Below are 14,702 nucleotides of genomic sequence, written 5' to 3'. Positions count from 1 at the left end.
AGGGCTAAAGGCTCAGGAAATGGCTTTGGAGTGTGTTTGGCTGGTTTCCTCAATAATTAGTAGGAGAAGGCTAAGTGCCTTTGTATTGAAGCACCAGCTTTATATATATCACCTTTAAAGGAGGTTGGTCCACTGAGACTAATATCCATTAGCATATCCCAAAACATCCCCCTACTGAGGGCTGTCTAAGCGAGCCCTTCCCTCCCCCAAAGTCTGCTTTCAGTTTATTGACTTTTTGACACTTTACTATTTGTGTTAGGTTATTTTATATGGGCAGGAAAACACATCATATGGTTGCTTCTAAACTATACTATATAGCTATATTAATTAATGTTTGCATATACAATTTTTATTTTATTTGAGAACATAACCCTGCAACAGGTATTTGCAGAACATTTACATGTTGAAACGACAAACTGACCGTTATTTTGACTATCCGCAATTAATTTTTGTTTTCTTTCAAAAATATGCCATTGCCTGGCTGTATCCGATTACAGTGTGAAATGATGCAGGCTAATGAGCATACAGTGATCATTTCATGCTTTGTAATTATTACAGAAGTCATTATTGTGTGAGAACACTGAGATTGCTAACTCAGGAATAGCCCTTGTGTATATTGCCAGAGAGCCTTTTGTATATTGCCATAGAGAAATGATAATTGCAGCTTGCGTACTGTGGGCCAGATGCACTAAGCTTCAAAAGTGATAAAAATCATTTTTCAAACACAGTCTGTGACATGACCGGTAGGAGCTGATTGGCTGGCTGTTTATCGCTCTCCGTTTTATCACTTTTGAAGCTTAGTGCATCTTACATTTTAGCCATTAATCTGCAATGTACCTGAGCTTTTGGTATCACCACAGTACCAGTAGCTGCTCCCTCCCTTGCTCACTTCCAGATGGGACCCAGCTGCTCTAAGAATCTCCACCCCTGGTTCTCTCGGCCAGTTCACACAACTCAGTGACAAGTCTCCCAAAAAGCTGCAGCACATCACTGGAGCTGTTAGGGGTAATTAAAGTGGTAATGAAGCCATTAGCAGGCTTCTGCCAAGGTGCAACAACACTTGGGTCACATTGAGCTGGTGGGCACATTTGGTTCAGGAAGGAGGAAGGTAAAGAGGATGTTGGCAATTCAGTGCATGGATTTCTCACATATCAAACTTTAATGTATGCCCGTCCACTGGAATCATATTGTTGTTCCCTATAATGGCTTTCCTGTGGAAAAGGTTTTCTTAGGGCAGAGCTGATAATGTCATTTTACAAGCTTGTGATATGTAAGGCACCTAGCTAGAATGTACTGCAGGCAAAATGTGACTATGTGTGTATACATAGCAAACTATAATGATGTGGTACAGATATGCAAATTGGAAGAACACTGTACCCTATCTACGGTACAGTGTTATCGGCTGGGTTCCCTAACCTTCCTTGGTTAGTGACTATACATTATTTAGCCCATTTCTGCTGGTTTTATATCCTGTTCATTTGAAATGTGTTTTTGTTTTTCTGCAAATAAATGTGCATTTACCATTGTTTGTATCATATATAATAAATATATCTATGTATAATAATAATAAATGTTTAGCAATTTTCAGTTCTACAGCTAGAACATTTTAGAAACACATATTTTATACTGTAGTTCAGAGGTGCAAATAGATATAATTGAATAAATTACACAGGAACATACTGTTGCAGGTATATTACAAACATGCCCAAATTGTACAATTGTGAATAATAAAACGTATGTATGACTCTGGCACCATATTCTGCATAGTGGACTATACTGTTTGTGTACGTTGAGCCTGATATGCTATCACTTCACAGACACAGACACTAGCAGTTATGGTATGATGGGATGTTTTGTTAGAAATAGTTGAAGCAAAGAAATGTATTATTACTTTACTATAAACTTGTGCCATGATAGCAATAGTATTAGGGTGATGTTGCCCATAGCAACCAATCAGATTTTGTCTATCATTTTCTATTTTCCATTCCAACATCTGTGAATACAAGACAGGAGATTTTAAGAAAAACAAACTAAAGCAATAATTATCTTCCCTCCTGTTCTTCTCTTCACATTTCACTCACAGCTCTCCCATACTCAAACACTCAGCGACCATCTTCTTCCACATACTCATCTCCGTCTTTGGCCACCAGCCTTTAGTAGTACGTTGATCAAATCCTCACTACTTACATTTAAGCTGTAATGTGTATTGAATTGTGGCACTTTTTTAACCTGGCTCTATTTACATAAATAGTTAAAATAATAATAATAATAATAATAATAATAATAATAACAACAATAAGTGCACAGTACACTGCTGTATATTTAGTAACTAAGGGGGAAATTTACTAAATTTACTAAGAGGGGAGTTCCATTTCACACGGGATGTTGCTATTGACAACCAATCAGAACCTACTTCTTATTTGTTTAGCACCTTCTAGAAGATAATAGATAGTATCTGATTGGTTGCCCATAGCAACTTCCCATCTGAAATAGAACTCTCATCTTAGTAAATGTCCCCCTAATTATGCTATGTATACATTTGTACAGTATTATTTATTTATTTATTAGCAGTTTCTTATATAGCGCAGCATATTCCGTTGTACTTTACAAAGGAGACAGTGATACAACAAACAGGGTATTTACAGACAGTCAAAAGGTAGGAGGGCCCTGCTCGCAAGCTTACAATCTATATCAGTAGATTTGGTATTTTATGTGACATTTACCTGTGAAGTAACAGTTTTCATATTTGTGCCTTGAATGTTGTAGTTGAGAAGAATAATTTCTGTCTGAAGTAACAGTTCAGGGTATTAGTTATGTTTGATGTTGTAAGTGAAGCAGAAAATCTCTCTGTCCGCTGAATGTCACTGGTGTATGTGTGCTGAGTGTCCCTGAGGGATTACTCTTTTCTTTTGTAAATTGAGCTCCAAACAAATTAAGCAAAACTAAAGCAATAGGCAAGTGGAACTAAATGGGGCAAAAGAAAACACCAACTACAAGGTCAGTTAATGGGGCAGCTAAGAATCTGTGCCTTGGGGATTTGGGTATTGAAGTGCTGAAAATGGGATCACAGTGCACCCAAACAAGGTCTGGACAGAACGCATGTAGCCTGTCACAGCGTACTGACACGCCATCAAAGGAAAAACGCCCTACAAGCTCTCCAATGCACCATCGCATCTCTAGTCTGAAAATATGGAAGTAGCACATCATTGAAGCCTTTGTTTATATATTGTACAGTCTAATAAACTGGGCGGACCAGTGCACCATGCAATAATACATAGAAATCTACCTACTGAGTAATAGGGCCAGATGCACTAAGCTTCAAAAGTGATAAAATGGAGAGTGATAAACAGCCAGCCAATCAGCTCCTGCCTGACATTTTTCAAACACATTCTGTGACATGGCAGGTAAGAGCTGATTGGCTGGCTGTTTATCACTCTCCATTTTATCACTTTTGAAGCTTAGTGCATCTGGCCCATTATGTGAAGAGCCATCAGCTAACCTGACCGCAGATGTTGGACCAGTGCAGTAACATGATTATTTGCATGGGACAAATATGAAACCCTTTTAAGTACATACATGGTTGTTTCACGATTTGGGGGAATTCCTTGTAAAGAGTTCTGCTCCGGAATATGTGTAGGAGATGAATAGTGAAAGATCATAATAAAGTGTAAGCTACCTTTTGTACCAGCCCATTTATTCATTTGGTACTTGTTTCCTAGCACGGCGCCCATCGGGTCCCATCGCATACCTTAACTATAATGGCATGCAATTGCGACCGACGTGACCGACCCGATTTTACATTGTAAGCATTGTATGTAATGTTAAATTCCTATGTAAAATCGGGTCCATTGTATGCCATTATAATGGCATACAATGCGACCAATGTGATGGACCCGATTTTACATAGGAACCTATGTTAAATGGCCTCCCATACCCAATTTTTGATTGTATACCCACCCTGATGGGTAATTTCTATGGCAAAGCGCAGCGAGCCCCGCGAGGGAACGCGTAATACGTCTGAAGTAATGCGCGTCCACTCGCCATGCTTCGGGCTCGGTGGCTTGCTGCGCTCGCCACACTATATAAAATCAACTACATGCCGTCGTGGATAGTGGGGGTATGAAAAGGTCGGAGGACGCGTACCGCCACGCTTCAGGTTCGCGTTGATCGTGGCGTGGCATTAACAATGGGGGGGCATACAATGAAAAATGGGGTCTGGGGGGCATTTAACATTGGGGCCAATGTAAAATCGGGTCTCAGGGACCATTTAACATTGGTTCCAATGTAAAAAATGGGGTCGGTCGGGTCAATCGCATCGCATGCAATTTGGTTGCATGTGATGCGACTGACCCGATTTTTGCAACCCGATTGCATACAATTAAAATCGGTGGCGCCGTGCTAGGAAACAAGTACCATTCATTTATACCTTTCAGTTTTTCTCTGTCTTTTAGCTTACTGAGAAGTGAGAGAAAGGGTGAGATTTAATAGTATGAGAGATTCAGAAAGTAAGAGATTTGGTGAGAAATCTCCAGTTTTTTTAAAGTGGCAATCATTTACACTGCAACATCAGTTGGATTTTGCAGTATAAATGATTGCCGCTTTAAAAAAACTGGAGATTTCTCACCAAATCTCTCACTTTCTGAATCTCTCATCCTATTAAATCTCACCCATAATGTCAGGACAGCCAAGTAATATGTGGCAGATATTCAAATGCAAAGTGTTTTGTAGAAGACTGTAAGGGGTACAGTTACTGAAGCTTTTAAAAATGAAAATATGTGATGTTCCTTTACGACCAATCAGATTCTGTCTAATATTTATTTATTACATCCTAGAAAACATCTTTTCATTTTTTTTTTTTTTTTTTAGCAAATCTACCCCAAGTGTAAGTTGAGATCAATCTCCACAAACTCCAAAATGTAACAAGGCTGGTAACAAGCAGGGCCCTCTCTCCACCCTAGTAATGGCTTCAGTGTCCCTAATGGAACTGTCTTTATTTACCATGTACTTGTCTTAAATTGCCTTGTACTGTAATTCATTATGTTATTGTTTTTTTGCTCATTTTGTATTGTTAGGTGCTGCAGAACCATTTTGGTACCATATAAATAAAGGATAATAATAATAATAATAATAATAATAATAATAATAATAATAATAATAAAAAAGACAGTTCTAATATAAGCACCCTCCCTACTTTTCTATTAAATAGAAATTAAATAGACAGATCCTACTAAAAGAGATTTCATGTCTTAAATACAGCAGCAATGTCCCGTGGTGGTGGTTGTGGTGGGGTATTTGGGAGTCCCCCTGTCACTCACTGTTTTACTAAGCTCAGCAGCGGGGAATAGATGTTGTGCGCACAGCGTTTATTCATGGGTGACAGAAGGACAGGGGTATGGCCAAGGGTATGGGTCATAGGCAAGGGCGTAACTACCATAGGTGCAAGGGGTGCAGCTGCTATGGGGCCCAGAGGTGAAGGGGCCTATCTTTGCTGTGTAAGTAATATGTTTTACATACATTTCTCACCATCAGTTGCTAAATAGGGGGCCCTTACAAACTTTTGCTATGGGGCTTACGAATATCTAGGTACGCCTCTGGTCATAGGGTTGACCCAATTAAGGTCGACAGTCAATAGGTTGACCACTATTGGTTGACAGGCCATAGATCGACACATGGAGAAGATCGAAGGTAGGCAAGGTCAGAAGGTCGACACAAGCAATAGGTTGACATGAAAAAGGTTTTGATGTTTTTGATGTTTTTTGTGGTGACTATGTTGACTTACATCACCTCTGACAACGTTTAAGTGAACTACATCCCCTTGTATGGTTAGCATAGCTTGCCATGCTTTGGGCATGGTGCCTCGCTACGCTTGGCACACTATTATATTCCACCTCTATGTCCATGGGGATAGTTAAGCATTTAAAAAACCTCACATGTTTTGGATTTGAAAAAAACAACAACGAATGTCGAAAAAGAAGTATACAGCGCTAGGATTGACTGAAGAAAAAGTTACACCATTTAACCAATAAAATACATTTATTAAACAATATAAAAAAGACAATTATACATTATCTATAGAGAATTCTCATAGTAGGTCAATGAAAAAAATGATGGAGAGATATATTAATAACAGTCTGGATAGGTATTTGCTCCAGTGAAGGGGATTATAGCAACAGTTCAATGCACCAATGAGGTTGAATATTTACCAGATATAAGGTTGGATAATCTGTCTCCTGTATTTTCGAGGAGAATTTAGAAAGGTCCCGAAGAATTGTCCAGCATTATAGATCCGGATTAACTCAGTAGAAAGGCAGGATGTTACAGGTGGGATGGTATCAATACACCCAGGTAGGCCTTGGTATGCAGAACTAAGACTGTGGAATCCTTTTAAATTTTTCAAGCTGGTCTGGGTGGTTTGATAGCAGGTGCAATTGACAACTGAAACCGATGGTGGCACTGGTGGCTCAACGCGTTTCGACGTGCTAACACGTCTTCTTCAGGAGCAGTGAACAATGAATGTTGACCTTTTCCATGTCGACCTATTGTACATGTTGACCATTTGACAATGTACACTTACGGTATGTCGACCTTTTCCATATGTCAACCTATGGCTTGTCGACAATAGTGGACTGTCGACGTATTTATTGTTGACCTGTTAATCGCATCCCACGGCCTGCAGCTCACAGAGCACTGGGCATGCCCACAAAGTGGCAAAACGAAGGCGTGGCTCGTGATCGCAACATTCCGGTGCTCCCTAAACCACATTCCTTTTCAAGAATGCAAGCGGCTTTGCTGCTCAGGAGTACCGACTTGCAAATCCCTAATGTTGGGAGGTTTGAATATGCTAATGGTTCAGTCGATGGCACAGTCTTGTGTTGAATATCTGCCAGCCATGTACATGAACAGGAACATTACACGCACATTAGTTGCTACCTACTTTTCGCATACTTCGCTAATAAAGCCTCTGGGACAGATTCAAATGTTTTTCATGCCCACTAGAGGGTGCCCAACAGAGCTATTTAAATGTAGTTCCGTTCAGGTGCGTATGGTTGACGGCGCCAAAATTATAGCTCACACCACCCGGGAGTGGCGAGATGAAATGCGTATAAAGTCATTTGTTTAGGTGTGCAAACAGAACTTTTTGCATTGCACCAAATAGTTGGTCAGATTTGCTAACAGTGTTCTATAGGGGCCTGTGATCTCCTGTCACTTTATAAGTAAGTTCGGGCACGATTAATCATCATTTGTATCCGGCACTCTGTATCTGAGGTATCATTATTAAATTGCTGCATTTGCAGTGGCAAAGAATTGCTACAATGTGATCAACATGGGCATTGCCTGCATCTCTAAATCAGGTCCAATTGCACACATCACCGACCAACACACTAAGGCCCTCATTCTGGTTGACTCACAGGTGAATTACCATGGAAGTGCCAAGCGTTTGCATGGGAAGTACCCGTCCCCGCCGCCCCACGTCCCCCATCCACACTGCTCCATGTGAACGGGCCTGTGAATAATCAATTCCCCGTGCCCGTTCACACAATTAGGACAGACAAAACATCACTCCCCTGTGCGAATGCGCAGGGGAGTGAATCAACCAGAATGAGGGCCTAAATCCCATCATCAGCTGTCATACATTTTTACATCACCACAGAAGCTGCCATCTGCAAGTCTATGCTGATTACTGTAAATCTAGGCACTTGTGTAGACGTGTGTGCCTGCCACTGCCAGTACAACAAATTAGCTTTAATGCTACAGCCTCACACGTTGTGGTCTCCAAATAACTCCCATGGGTTTATTTACTAGGATGGGAGTTGAAGATAGGATATCGCCCATAGCAACCAATCAGAATCTACTATCTATTTATTTAGCACCCTTGAAAATAAAAGATATAATCTGATTGGTTGCCCATAGCAACATCTCATCTTCAATAGAACTCCCATCTTAGTAAATACCCCCCCCCAGTATCCTAATTATAGTAATTTCTGAGAGACTCTAAAATGACCACACTTGTATGCAATTAGCAATCAGTGTATACAGTATGAGAAACTCATATATGGGGACACGCTAGTCTATGAATACCTCTGCGTTTCTATATAAAGAACATTACTCAATATTTAACCTCTTCTTTGCCTGACTCCCCAAAGGGGGAGGAAGTGAGATTTCGGTAGCCCTGTGTTGTGTATACTTCTCGCTGTCCAGTGTGTGAGGCGTTTGCTGCCTTTGGGCTCTGGGAACCCTGGCACTTAAGCAAACAAATTAGTACCTGCTAGAGCTGCAGGAAGAATGTGTGTCAAGGACAGCTGAAGAAGACATTGGTTTCTGCTTGGAGTCTGACTCCCAAGGGAGATCAAAGAGATGAATACTTTTAGCAGCTCTGGGAATACAAGGAGCTGCTAGTTCCTGCTGCAGACTGAGGAAACATGAACAGAAACTGACAATGGAAAAACTTTGTGTAACCCCTCTCTTCAGCCATTCCCAAAGTTTATGTATCAGTGTCGATTACCTACAGTATAGTAAATCATTTTACGTTTTATTATTTTTTACTCTTGGATCAGTAACACACAAATTTAGATTTTACTAAACGGTTATACTTCGGCTAATAAAGATATTAATAACTGCAGCCATATAAATGAACGTGTATGAACTATTATACAGTACGTGAATTGAAACCTAAACTCTTTACAGTGTTTGTATGCTTTTTCCCCTTTTTCAGTGACCTTTTTTTTTTTTTTTTTACCATTTCTTACATCTTTTTCAATTTGTTTCTTTGTAGTGGTAGGTTTTACAATAATAATATAGTCATGGCTGTAAAATCATACTACCACCATTAATAATAATAATAATAATAATAATAATAATAATAATAATAATAATAATAAATATTATTATTGTTGTTATTATTATTATTATTATTATTATTATTATTATTATTATTATTATTATTATTATGCTTTAGTTATATGGTGCCTAAAGGGGATCCCACCAACTTGTAGAGTACATTACTAGGAAAAGTATAAACCAAAAAACACAGCAAAGTGACTTACAATACAAGACATACTGTACAGCAGCAGAACAAGGACAAGCTTTAGAAACATTGCTGCACCAGCAGTCGTACTGTAAGACCCAAATCAGCAGCAGGAGGCCAGAACCCAAAGGATAGTTGCTATTGTTGGCAGGGAGGAGATCATGGTATAAAAGAGTGAAAGAATAACTGAAAAAGGCAAATAGACCCGAGAGCTCACAATCTAAAGGTGCAAACACGGTGTGATTCTTGCATGCGATTTGAATTTTTTAATTGAAATCACATCTCGTCTAGTTCAAATCGCACTGTGTTTATTTTGCGTGGCAAAGCGATGTGCGCTTCTGTGTAGACCATATCGCAAGTTAAAATAATATGTGCAGGCTGGTATTTATGTACTACATCGCTTTGTGTCTAGTTCATAGCGCATCCTGTGTAAGGAATCGCATGCAATATGTACTTTACATAATTAAATTACATATTGTAGTCTAGTCCAAATCTTGTGTAGTTTTTAATCTTATGTAGTTCAAATAGCGCATTGTATAAAGTTAGAATTGCTTAGCACTGAAGTCCAAATTGTATAGCAAACATTGTATATTTCACATCGCAACTAGCACACCTCTCATTGTGTGTGGGCACCATAAGGGAAATACAAATTAAAATATTTCATGTAAAGTTTTTTTTTTATGTCTAATGTATTTTTGTGATACTTTTGTTATTGAAATGCATTACATGCAGTACACATTTGTTTTTATAAAATTCAATAAAACATTTTAAAATAAATATTTCCTGCATACTGTATATAGTTTATTATTTGCCTGATACATTTATTCTTAACTGATTGTTATTAAGATTTTCAGCAGCTTGGTGATTTTTTTTTTGTTGTCCTTGAAAATAATATCTTGAGCATGTACATGTTGTGATACATGTGGTGTTAGATTGTGCCATTCATTTCTAATTTTGGATTTATATCTTCCTACATATGAAATTATTTTATAGCTTTATATGTTGTGTGGAAGGATTTCTTATAGTCTTTTTTATAACATACTGTAAATATTGTACTACTGCTGTAAATTGAAAGCCATCTAGCAATTGATAAATATAGTGGAAAACAGGAAGTGAACAACAATTTCAAGTAGCGCTATGCAGCTTCAGAAGTGAGTCTTCCTAGGTGTCACCAACACCTTAGATAGAATTTTGTAAAAAAATATTTTATGCGCCTGCTGAAGAGTCTCTTCCAAAAACAGTTTTTTTAGCAATTGGTAAGGTCCACAGTGCAGATAATTTCACAAGATGCTGCTATGTGTTAGATCTTAACTGTGCGAGGGATGCCTCACCAATAGTCATACATTGCATCATTCAGTTCTTTCACAATGAGTCACCTGACTATGACTTCCCTATTCTACAAATAACATTTGACAAAAAAGATATCAATATGTGTTTGTACATGTACTCAAATTTTTTTTCACATGTATATTTACATCCACATATACATACACATATTATGAAACATGAAAAAAACTCAGTTAACCCTTTGAGTGCCAACGTCTCTGAGAGAAGTGAAAAATATCCACTAAAAATGCCAGCGTTGCTCACATTTGTTATATAAATTCAACTACGAAATATTGTGTAAAAAATATATATTTCCTATATAAGGTAAATATTACAGGTCATTATGATTAATGAAAAATGTTTGCTTGCCAAGTTTCACACCAATTTTGCCAAATTCACCTGGCACTCAAAGAGTTAATGTAATTAATGCACTTGGTCTTGGGTTTTGATCCCCACCACGGCCCTAACAGTATTTGTGTGGGTTTCCTCCGGGTACTCCGGTTTCCTCTCACAATCCAAAAAAAAAATATATATATATATATAAAAATGCAAATTTATGTAACTATACACGAACACACACACATATCTATCTATCTATAGATAGATAGATAGATAGATAGATAGATATAGATAGATAGATAGATAGATATATATATGGTTTTTCCATGATTTGAATACAAGTTTTCACAAAGACCCAGGAGTGCCAGTCTTTCTTTCCTTGCTATATATGTCCATACATACATATATAAATGTTAATTTATGTGCATACATGTATAGTTACAGTAAATAACAAGAAAAAAAGAATTCACTGCAGGATTGAGGTAAAATATACATTTTGCTATGGAAAAGAAAAAATTAGCTGTTCCCAAGATATCTTACACAAACTCTGTTACCAAATAACATTCAAGTGAGCTTTATCTTAAATCGTTCTACTGTAGTTTCACTTGCGAGAACTTGGGATGTTTTCTTATATATGTTTTAACATAGGGTGCTGCAAACCAAAAAAATATGAATATACATTCATGCAGAAATAACCATGATGCTCTAGAAAGAAGAATAAGTAGGATTACACTAGAACTAATGTTATAGATGAAAACATTATTACATGTATTGGGTTTAGTTCTTTGTTTTTTAGATGACAAAATTAACCAGTGCAATTTTTTAAAATAACTATATTTAATATAATTTAATATCTTCCTGTATTTTATAATATAGTGTTTTCTCTAGTTTTCCAATTGCATTTAAGAATGTTTTAAAACAAATACACTTACATTTAAAATAAATGTTGTGAAATTAAATGTATATGCATATTATGGCCTGTTTTCTGTAGCGCAGATTAATTTATTATGTCACACGTCACTCTTAAATAGCCACTGCACCAAGTGCTCTGGACAACAGCCAAATAGCATAGGTTATTTATACCCCCACCCAATCCACTTGTAATAGTAAATGGTAGAACTGGAGAACAGATGGATAATGGGCCTCCCAAATGTAGCTTGTACAGTGCAGTAAATGTTTTGCACACAGATATTTAAAGATCTTTAAGGATGTGTAAAGGCGAAGAAAATCACTAGAGCGGATTATCAAGTCACCTATTATTGCATGTCTTCAGTGATGTTATCCACTAGGGGGCAATATATGGGAAGGCTGATTTATCCCAGGCTGCCTATACAGTATTTTAACCCTGCTACTCTTTGTGCAGTACCTAATCTTCTATGCATATTTGTAATGCTGGCTAGTGTGAAAGTGGAGTATACCTTGAACAGAATAAACCCCATTAAGTAAAGCAATTCAAGTAATTTATTATGTAAAATACGAAAATAATACAAACCAGTATATAATAACATTTAGTTGTCACAATCTTACCTACAGGACATATTAGGATGACCTATGCCTTCTCAGTTGTGGGAAAATTAATGTATCTGCAATTTGTGCTTGACTAAAGCGGACCCAAGGGTGCAGAGCACCACAGTGCATGCAGACCGGACCTCCACCCACTGCCACTTTATGTCCACTACAATGCATTGACAAAGGCATTTACTTGGCGAGGACAAGTAGTTTATAATCACCACCACCAGCTTGGAGGACTGGAAAAAGTTTAAACCATCTACCACAAAAATGAAGTGTCAAAAATAATTATCCATCATCCTGATAAGAATGTGAGCTGCTCTGACTGCATAACAATCTGGTAATATAAGTAATATACCATTTTTCAAGATAATATAAGTAACACTGTATACCATTTTCAAGCTATCAGAGTTTATATTATTACAATGTGTGTGTATCTATTATTATCAGTTATTTACTTAGTTTTTTATAGAGAAATCAAGATGGTGGATGATTGGCAATACAGTAGCGATTTAAACCAATATATCCAAATCATTATAAGAGCTGCTTACATTTCCTAGCACAGAACATATAATATTTTAAGTAATCCAGTAGCAATGTCTTCGGTGGTCCATGGAAGCCCCAGGCCAGGAAGCTGCAGCTACTGTACACACACACACACACACACACACACACACACACACACACACATACACACATTGTTGCTAGGATCCAATGGATGCTGTGCATATTTTGAAATAGGATTGCGTCATGTGTTTATTTGTTATTAAAGAAAAACTGGCAAAAGGAGATCTGTCTGTCGAGTGGAATTTTGATTTTCTATTTCCAAGTCATAAGAAGTGATATGGGACAACTTCTTTATATGTAATTTTACAGCATTCTACGAGCGAAATGCCATTGTTTCAAAATTCAGACATAATTTTTTTTTTTTTTTATATTAACAATCGAAGTCTGGTTTACCAAAGATACTTTGCAGTAAATGCGCTTTTAAATGCAAATTCATTTTATAAACTTAAATGAACATTTGCAGAAATTTGACCAAACTAAGCAAGTTTTTTTCTTTTTTTCATTGTAAATTTCTTTTTAGTGGAATTGCTTATTAATGATGTGTCATGGCTTTAGCTGTACACTTGTGCTTTGTTGTGGTAAGATGGAACGTGCTATGCTGTGGTAAACTACCTCACAAGTGTGGCTAATTCCACAGACCATCAATAATGAGGCCCGCGCCCACATGAGGTGTCATTCCCTGGGCTTCATAAGTACAGTAATTCTGTTTTACATGTCTCCATGCTGCATCTTTGTGCATTGCAAATAATACATTTAACACTTTTATTTTGCACTTGCTTTAAAGATTTGTCTTGTCAAAGACAACCTTCACAAGGATTTCTGTAAGTCTCCTCAGCATTTGTGGGAAATGTACTAATAATAATGGTTCCTAAGAGTTTAAGGGCCAGATGTACTAAGTTTGAAAATTGATAAAATGGAGAGTGATAAACCACCAGCCAATCAGCTGCTCACTCCCATGTCACAGGTTGTGTCTGAAAAATTGTAGGTGGGAGCTAACTGTTTGGTTGTTTACCACTCTCCATTTTATCACTTTTCAAGGCATAGTACATCTCGCCCAGAGGGAGATGTATTAAACCGTGGATAGATATAAAGTGCCAACCAACCAGCTCCTGTCATGTATCAAGCACAACCTTAAACTTGATAGGGTAGTATTTTATAGCTTGATTGGGTAGTATTTTATAGCTCTCTGTATACTGTATATTTATATAACGCTGACAAATGAAAAAAATAAATCACACAATGTAATGATAGTTGCTATGGGCCAGCTTTGGGTGGCGATACCCTATAGCAGCCTATGGGCTTCTATCACCGCCCACCGTCTGCCACAGACTCCTAGCCCCCTCCTTGTCCTCCGTGCTGCTTCTCCTCAACCAGCAGCATATCAAAGCCGGGGATGTCGTGTACCGCTGCAGAGCACAGGAGGTGACAGAGACCTCCGCCACCGCACCGCAATGCTAACTGCATATGTTAGTAGGGGCATAGCGAGAGGCGGCGATGTATGTTAATACATCCCGCCCTGTGACCCCTCCCACAAGGTAAGTGATGTTACGTCTAGCAAAGTAGTTCTGGCTCCTAACAAAAAATAAAAAATAAACCCTAGAATGAATGAGTGTGGGTGGGTGTACATGTGTTAAGGAATAGAGATTGTAAGCTCCACTGGAGCAGGGACTGATGTGAATGTTCAAATATTCTCTGTAAAGCGCTGGAAATATGTGTGCGCTATACTGTAAAATAAACTGTTAATAAATAAATAAAGAAATAATAATATTAATACGTAACACTACAGTCACTGAATGCTTTGGTTGTTTCCTAACTTACTCACCAAATACCACCTTATGATTAAAACATTCCTGAAAAATCATCCAATTACAATTTCACAGTGTTATCAACAGTCAAAAATGTATGACAGTCTAAAAGAAAGCAAAAATGCCTACTG

This window comes from Crinia signifera, chromosome 4, assembly GCF_055691185.1.
Source record: "Crinia signifera chromosome 4, ASM5569118v1, whole genome shotgun sequence".
Lineage (NCBI taxonomy): Eukaryota > Metazoa > Chordata > Amphibia > Anura > Myobatrachidae > Crinia > Crinia signifera.
This window is presented reverse-complemented; position numbering follows the sequence as displayed.